Below are 8597 nucleotides of genomic sequence, written 5' to 3'. Positions count from 1 at the left end.
ATATGGGTAAAACCAAATCAAACCAAAGCAATGAGACCACTGGAAAGCAAAGAGAACTCAATGCAGACATACCCATATCTAAATCACGATAACCAACCAAACTAAAGTTCTTGTTTAGCTAACCGATATCTGTTCAGAGAGAAAATACAAACCATCACATAGAATATATGTATGCATGCAAGGTATGTATCTGCAGGACATACATACAGGCCCCTTAAAACAGGTAATAAACACTCCAAACCATTTATACATTATCATGATGCAAGCTTCAAAAAATATGTAAAGATTCTTACCAACTGTTTTCGGGGTATATCTCACCAAATTCACAGAAGCGCCCAAAACCCATTGGCTAGAGTCAACTAAATGAACAAGTAACCATAGTATTCAGAGCAACTTGTAATTATATAGAAAGAAGAAGGAAACTTTTCTAAGAGAAAAAAAAAAAAAAAAACAAAAGAATTATGTCCCTGCTTTACTAAAGCCAATCTAATGCTTTCGGAATGAACAGATTAGTGAACCAAAACATCAGAGTAATTTCAAACAAAAATTAAGGCATACAAGGCACTAAGTTAATTCAGATCTGGTAGAGGCTGCTATTAAAGCTTAACTTTAAAAGTTATGGTTCATACTTTGCATTGGCTTGAAGTCCCCTACGCAGACGCATTCCAGGGTCCCGCTCCCCAGTGAGTGGGCGGTAGTCCCTCTTGTCAGTGAGCGGGCGGGGGTGAGGGGGCAGCTCATCATATCATGAAAAATGTTTTAAACGGACATTTGCGTTAGTGTTAAATAGCATAAACTGATTCAGATTATAGGTGAGTTGCATATCTTTTGTATTATCAACTTTTACAAAGTCATATAGACCATCAATGTAATTTTACCCATTTTATAACTGGGATGGGAAAAGAAAACATTCAAGATGATCCAAAGTACCCAACTAATATTCTCTTAAATGGCTTAGTTGAAAAATGAATTAAACCATTTCCATTAGATGCAACTTACCTTCTTGGTCCAAAGAGATGCACCGAAGTGAAAAAGCAAGTTGAAAACACCGAACTACGGCCATGTGGCTGGATGTCTGTCATCACCAAAATGATAACCACGAATGTTAAGTATAGTACTAAAGTACAAAAAAAAATAATTTATCAAACTTCAGGCATGCCATAAAAACTCAAAGAAAAATGATGAGACCATGCAAAATTTGTTCCACTTTTTCAAAATATCTGAAAAAAGAACACAGAGGAGATAAAAGTAAAAACAATGGAAAATAACATAAACATGAATCACCTTAAATTGCGTAAACAATAAAGCAATGTTATAAGTGTGAGACATAGCCTCAAAATTTGCAGGGTTATTTTCTACAGATGTTGCTTGAACCTAGGCTGATGAAAGCAAAAGACTCACTTGATGGCTACTCAGTAGGAAGCAAGTTATCTGCAGGAAATAATTTAGACAGGTAGATGATTAAATAGAATTTCTAAAACACTGTGTTTAAATTAAAATTGTAGGATTTTGGGGTTTCATACTGTTTTTACATCAGTCAGAGCACGCTTAAAGCTATGTGACTGACTATGAGAGTGTCTCACATTCACATCTGGTACCCGACTTTCCTCCTACAGTCGTCCATCCATGATTTTTTCTTTTTCTTTACCTTCATCCTAAAAGGAGAAACTTCCACTTCTTACTTTCTGTGACACAGAGACTGGCAAGATGCTAGAAACAGCTTGTGAAGTGTCCTTGCCCTGATCTGACCAATGGGAGACCAGAGATGGCATTAGCACAACAGAAAATACACTATGTGCCCCAACTCAGGTTTCATGGTCCGGATAAGCTATTACTAGGAGTAATTGATGAAACAGAGCATCAGGAAAAGCCTGAAACAGAAATCCTCAAAAATTAGATGTTTCTTCAAATTTCTTAAAACTGAACAGTGTATTGCAATTTCAACAAGTACCTTTGCCTTCTTGTAATATGATATGTTCCAGATGGAAAAGACAATCTGAGCAGTCCTATGAGCAGCCAAGATTGTTGTTCTACCAATAATAGTATTATTTGAAATATTCTCTAGCAAACCAGACATCATATCAAGAATGGATCCCACATCGCCAAGTACAAACAGTTGCATATATGGCATGACTGCGTATATATTTTTAACTCCACTTCAAAAAATAAAAACATAAACAATCACAAACCTTCTTTGAGAGTTGTGAAATGCAATTTTCTGAGGCATATTGAAAATTGGCATTCCATTTAGCCATTTCATCCACAGCATTAGATAATTCAGCTGCATTTTGTTGGCATTTTCGTAACTGTTTAATCAAGTCGGTTATTGCACCAATGATAGCAACAGAGGCCTGCAGCTTTGCATTTTGTGTGAGTTGTGTGGCAACGTCAACAGTATGAATCTGTAAACAAGTTGTTTGGCAGCATTCTTATGATCCAAGTGCTTGATCAAGATAGATAGCAACAGGTGGGAGTTTCCTCCTGGAGATTGAACCAAAAAAAAAGTTCATATCAATTATATCCACAGAAAAACTAATAAAAAAATAATTGCAACAAGATGGAGCATTAAGATTCCATATGTAACCTGATTCCTCCAAAAGCGACTGCAGGTACAATATAACAGAACAGGCAACTCCTTTATCTGATGACCAATGATTTTCTACATCAAAATGATGGAAAAGGGGTTCAAGCACACGCCTCACTGTTGTAGCTTCCTTAGCCAACCTGGCTATATTATTCAAGTAAACTTTGGACCAGTAAGAGGGACTCTTGGAAGAGTCATTGTAAAATTTGCATATAAAGCTAAGAATGTTAAATACATTTAAGAAATCTCCTTATATAAAGAATATATACCCAAGAAGTAAAAAATGATGCCTTACGTTGTTGAATACAACTTAGGACTACTCACAGGGTTCCGGAGAGAAGAAACCCTCTTACTCATATCTGGAAAAGATGAGCCATGAGATTCTTCTTTAAGCACCCCTTGGACCCACTGGTCCTGAGATTAAGCATGTTGCCTCGCTTCCTTACCATCCTCGAGTTTCATTTGAAGATCGAGGTAGTTCTCCAAAGTCACTGAAATAATCTATTTTGGAATGGAAAATTACTTCAAATTAATATGAAAAGCAAACATTGTGTACTCCTGCTAGTGTACCTCATAGTCCAACTTAAAATATAAGAAGAAAAAAAAATGTTTCCCAAAATTCACCTATAAACTAGATGACATTAATTATATATATCACGTAAGCAAAAAACACTAATAAGAACCAACAAGAGGAAAAGCAAACTCACATTGTCAAAGTCCATTGAGATATGTGATTGCTCACCCATGAACCAAACCTAAGCATAGGAAGCGGGAAAAGATTATTAAAAGTGGCACAACATTAACAAATGAAATCTCTACATTTGAACCAAAAAAATATTAAGTTTGTCAATAGAATATGTTGGAGTTATGAGAAAAGAATTTAATAATTATCTATTCATACACTAAAGGCCAAATGATAAAATCAACTCAACATCTTCTAAGTCTAATAAAGGGGCCTGTTGACAAGTAGAAGAAGTGATAGACAATTTGGTCCAGAAAGGTAATGCAGAGAACCAGCTTGCTACTGGAAGCAGATTTCATGTTCAATCACTGTGTCCCGCAAGCAGGAAAAAGTGACGCCACACCCACATTCTTAAACAAGGAATGCAAGTCCAAAGACAAAAATTATTCTTATTCACAAAAAGGTTAGCTTGTCTTGTTTTAGTTAGATTTTAATTAAAATTAATTAGGTCTTTATTATCTCCCATGTAAGAAGGACTACAGGTGTAGGACTTGGATCAAATCTTCTCTCCTGACTTCTATTCCTCCCCTTTCTTTTTCTCTTTCACGATCGTCATATGTTCCCTATTGTAACACTAGAGGGTTTATGTGGACAGTTTGTCCTTGGTATTAGGAAAATTTGTTAATTCTCTTGCAAAATCTCCTATACATAATTCAACTATGCTTTGTTTCATAGCATATAACAAAAGATCATTTATAAAACAGAAAAGAAGCAATTACCACACAAGTAACCTACAATAGCAAGTCACAGAAAGCAATAAAAGTTCCTCTACTTTTTATATAACGGAACTGGAAAACTGTTGTCAGATGATTTCTTTAGGTTTTGGCCTTTTTATTGGTGGTAATGGATTGGAAAACTTGACTATACATGGCCATTCTCTTAACTTTACTGTTTTTCACACCATGATCTGAAAAAGAAAAAAGAAAAAAGTAATGGCAAGAGGAGTGCATCACTATAAAATTAAAAATTAAAAGAAAAAAAAAAAAAACTCAAGCAATTATTTCATTTCACGCATAAACATCCTGAAAAAGGTAAAAATTCTAGAAAATAAACAATTATTCATTTTCTCATACAACAAATAGATAACCAGGCATGAGAACCAATTCTGGCTCTAAATTAAAAAGACGAATTCAACTAGTAAAGATCACAGTAGTCGAGAAAGGAGAAATAAGTAAAATAAAAAAAAAAAAAATTCTTTTAAGAACATATCCACGACTTTAAATCGCCTGGGTCCATAAAAAGTTCAATTAAAATTCATTTTAACCCAATCAATTATGGCCAAATAAATGAAAAATACACCAAGTGGAAAATACCTGAGTTCGATTTTCGAATGCGCCACATCTGATTGAATAGAGACATGAGGAAGCATAATCAATTGGTTCTCATCTATACTGTATATTGCATGACCGCATATACATCCAATTTGTCTTCGCTTGGTAACCAAAATCAAATAATATAACAAAAAACTTAATGCAACCTTTACAAAATGAAATGAAAAGAAAAAAAAAAAAAACTCAATTATATACTGAAATGTACAGAAATAACAATATAATAGAAATAATAAGGTCTTTAACCCACACCCCCCCGCCCCAAAAAAAAGACCTCTTGTTCCTGTCACTCCCAATTAAATTGAAGCAAGTTTTTGATTTCCTGAGGGGGAATAAACCACCGGATCCTCGTTGATATTTAGATCAGACGGCTCTGATCGATCAATTTTCAACACTCGAAAAAACCTCTTGTTCCTGTCACTCCCAATTAAATAGAACCTCTGCTCGAAAACACCCAAACTTAATTCAGTTGAATAGCCCTTAGTTTATCAATTATTTGAAAATTACAGTTAAAAAAAAACACTCACCGCTCTGGTCTCCTAAAGCTTGAACTTCTCAAGGGAGCAGGATTTGGGGTCTATCTCGGGGTGGATTTTTGCGGAAGAGGAAGCATATGCAGGCAAATGAGATTTCGCCATTGAAATAAGCTTCATACTGATCTTGTCGGGTACAGATTTTGTTTATAGGATTCCAATTCCATGGTGAAGGGATTTCAACGGTCGGGTTAATTACATTTTGAAGTCCGGTCACACTTATTACATTTTAAATTTAGATCAAATTACCTTTCCCCACGCTAGGCTTGGAAAATCTATTTCCCATCCCTAATTTCGGAACCATCATGTTTAGAGGTGGAAAATTTGGGCCGGGTTAGGCGGGTCAACCCTAACCCGGCCCGGGAAAATGCAGGTTAAGCCCGGACTGCCATCTTGGCGGTCCGGGTTGACCCTAACCCCGCAACAACCCCTGGGCGGGCCGGGTTGCACAATGGCAACCCGCAACCCGGCGGGTTGCTGTTTTGTCTCTTTTGCAAGAGACCCGGCAACCCGTTGGGTTGGTTGTGTGCAACCCGGCGGGTTGTACATTACAACCCGCCAACCCGGCGGGTTGGCCGAAAAAAATAAAAAAAAATAAAAATTTTTATTTTATTTTTCAAATTACCTTTTTATCCTTGAAATATAGCCGTTTTATAGTCGTTGGAGGGGTCTTTTTCGTCCTTTTTCTTTCCCATTTTTTCCTATAAGTTGGCCATAAACTCTCACATTTTTCTCACAATTCAAATTCTCTCATTCTCTCATATTCTCTAATCTTTAATATCTCAATTATTCATTTATTAGTTTTTGCAATTTGCTCATATTTTAATTTTTATTAGTTTTTGCAATTTTTAATTCATATTTCCAATTTTCCAAATTCCAATTTTCATACTCCAATTCTCTTTCTTTAATTTTTATTTCTTCTACATCAATTTTTTTTTCAACTACAATGGATAAATGAATAAGTCTAATTTTTCTTATATTACAATTTTATTGTATCAAAATTGAATTAATATTTGAAATGTTAACAAAAAAAAAAAATTGAATTGAATTGAATTATTGATATTTGAAAAGTTAATTAAAAACAATTATATTTATAATTATTTATTTGAAAAGTTAAATAAAAAAACAAAAAAAATAGGAAAATCTGGCTAACCCGGCCTGGACCGCCACCTAACCCGACGGGTTAGGGTTGGTGGACCGGGCTGGGCCAGCCATTTTGGAGAAAATGGCGGGCCTAACCCGGCCTGCCTTTGTTGGCGGGCGGGTTAGGCCCGGCCCGCCAAACAAAGTAACCCGCCGTGGGCCAGGCGGGTTACTTTTCCACCTTTAATCATGTTCCACCCAATTTTTAAATTTCAAATATTATGCTTAACCGTCAAAGCGTATTTACATCTTCTTATGCAATATATACAAACTTGAATTAAAAAAAAAAAAACTTAAATCAACCATAATCTCTCTCATTAATTTTTAAATTAGAAAAATAATCTAAAAACAGATGTTTATATCAAAAAAAAAAAAAAAAAATTGAAGGCCATGCCTATAGGGGGGCCGCTGGTTAAGGCCATGTTGGCCGCTACTAGGTTTGACGGTATGTCATGGCTATTTTTGTTATTTCATTCTTTCTAGATTTGATTTTGAAGTTTTGTTTTTGATGTGTTTGGACATGGTTAATTATATGAAATTATTATTTTTTTTTTTTTTTGTATCTGTGAGTGTCTAAACCAGATTGCGCATACCTCGACAAGTCTCTTAGGATCCTGAAGTTGACAGCCAGGTAAGCATTCAGTGGTTATCCCTTATTAATAGTTGTAGAGATTTGAACTCAAGACCTCTTAAGTAATATACTCAAAAGTCTCAAGCAAACCGTCAAACTATCTAGAGATAATTATTAAAGTTTAATGTTGATGATCTGAAAGTTTGATTTTGTCACCCAAAGAACATTTTTATCATAAATATGACACAAATTTAGAAGAGATGATGAGAAGACATTTCAAAATCGATAACTTTAATTGAAATTTTATAAATGATTGAAATATCTGTGTAGATGATTTAATTGTTTCAAAATTAAAAGGCCACTTTACCCCTTTCCATGACTTATCAACTTAAACAATATTTTTTTATATTCTTTATTTTTATTAATCATTAACAAAAAAAAAAAAATTAATTTAACTAAAATACCAATATTTTGATTTTGTCTCAAACTGAAATTACTTAAAGGTTTTATAAAAGATCTAGGCTTTGTTTGTCTCATAATACAAATTTCAAAATGTTTGATTACAATAAAATTTGTTTTAAGTAATTTTTTTTTGGTAATCGGAATATCCGGGTCAGTTTGCACGTATCTCAACTAATATTCGAAGTCTATTGAATACCTTGTAAAATTTAATAATTATTGCGGACGGCTAAACTATCTAGAGATAGTTATGAAAGTTTAATATTGATGATGTGAAAGTTTGATTTTGTCACCCAAAGAATATTTTTATCATAAATAGGACACAAATTTAGATAAGATGATGAGAAGACATTTCAAAATCCATAACTTTAATTGAAATTTTTTAAATGATTGAAATATTTGTGTAGATGATTTAATTGTTTCAAAATTAAAAGGCTACTTTACCCCTTTCCATGACTTATCAACTTAAACAATATTTTTTTATATTCCTTATTTTTATTAATCATTAACCAAAAAAAAAAAAAAACTTATTTTAACTAAAATACCAATATTTTGATTTTGTCTCAAACTAAAATTACTTAAAGGTTTTATAAAAGATCTAGCCTTTGTTTGTGTCATAATATAAATTTTAAAATGTTTGATTACAACAAAATTTGTTTTAAGTAATTTTTTTTTTTTGGTAATCGGGGTATTCGAGTAAGTTTGCACGTATCTCAACTAATATTCGAAGTCCATTGAATACCCTGTAATTTTTAATAATTATTGCGGACTATCTAGTTATGTCCTTTTTTTTTAAATGGCAAGCTTTAATAACTTTTTAATGTCTTAACTAAAATATAATTATTTCTAAAGTTGATAAAGCAATATTTCAACATCTATTATTTATTTAATCATGTTTAAATTATTTCATTCATACTAATCTCATTTTTTATAATTATCATTTATTATTTAGCTATTTTATCCCTTTAAAAACACAATTAATAGATGTTTTATTTTATCTAAAAATCAACTAAGTGTGTAACCTTGCTTGGGATAGTATAATTGTAAGTTCAAGGTTGATTTGGTAGATTTGGATACTTATAATTGAGCGAAGGATTTAAGAAATTTGTTAAGTTGGTAAGTAATAAATATGAGGGGGTAAAATAGATTTTTAATTTTAAAATTGGATGAAAGCTTGACATATCACTAATGATGTAGGTGTTTTTTATATTTTTATAATAAAGTAGATGAATTAGAC

General features: G+C 33.1%; 1 pseudogene; it reads right to left on the bottom strand.

Moving 5' to 3' along the window:
- Positions 1–1637: 1637 nt before the first annotated feature.
- Positions 1638–5386, bottom strand: LOC116121696 (annotated as a pseudogene).
- Between the last annotated feature and the right edge of the window lie 3211 nt (positions 5387–8597).

Source organism: Pistacia vera, unplaced genomic scaffold (assembly GCF_008641045.1).
Source record: "Pistacia vera cultivar Batoury unplaced genomic scaffold, PisVer_v2 Contig127, whole genome shotgun sequence".
Lineage (NCBI taxonomy): Eukaryota > Viridiplantae > Streptophyta > Magnoliopsida > Sapindales > Anacardiaceae > Pistacia > Pistacia vera.
The sequence above is the reverse complement of the archived record's forward strand: the minus strand, read 5'-3'. Positions and strand labels throughout refer to the sequence as shown.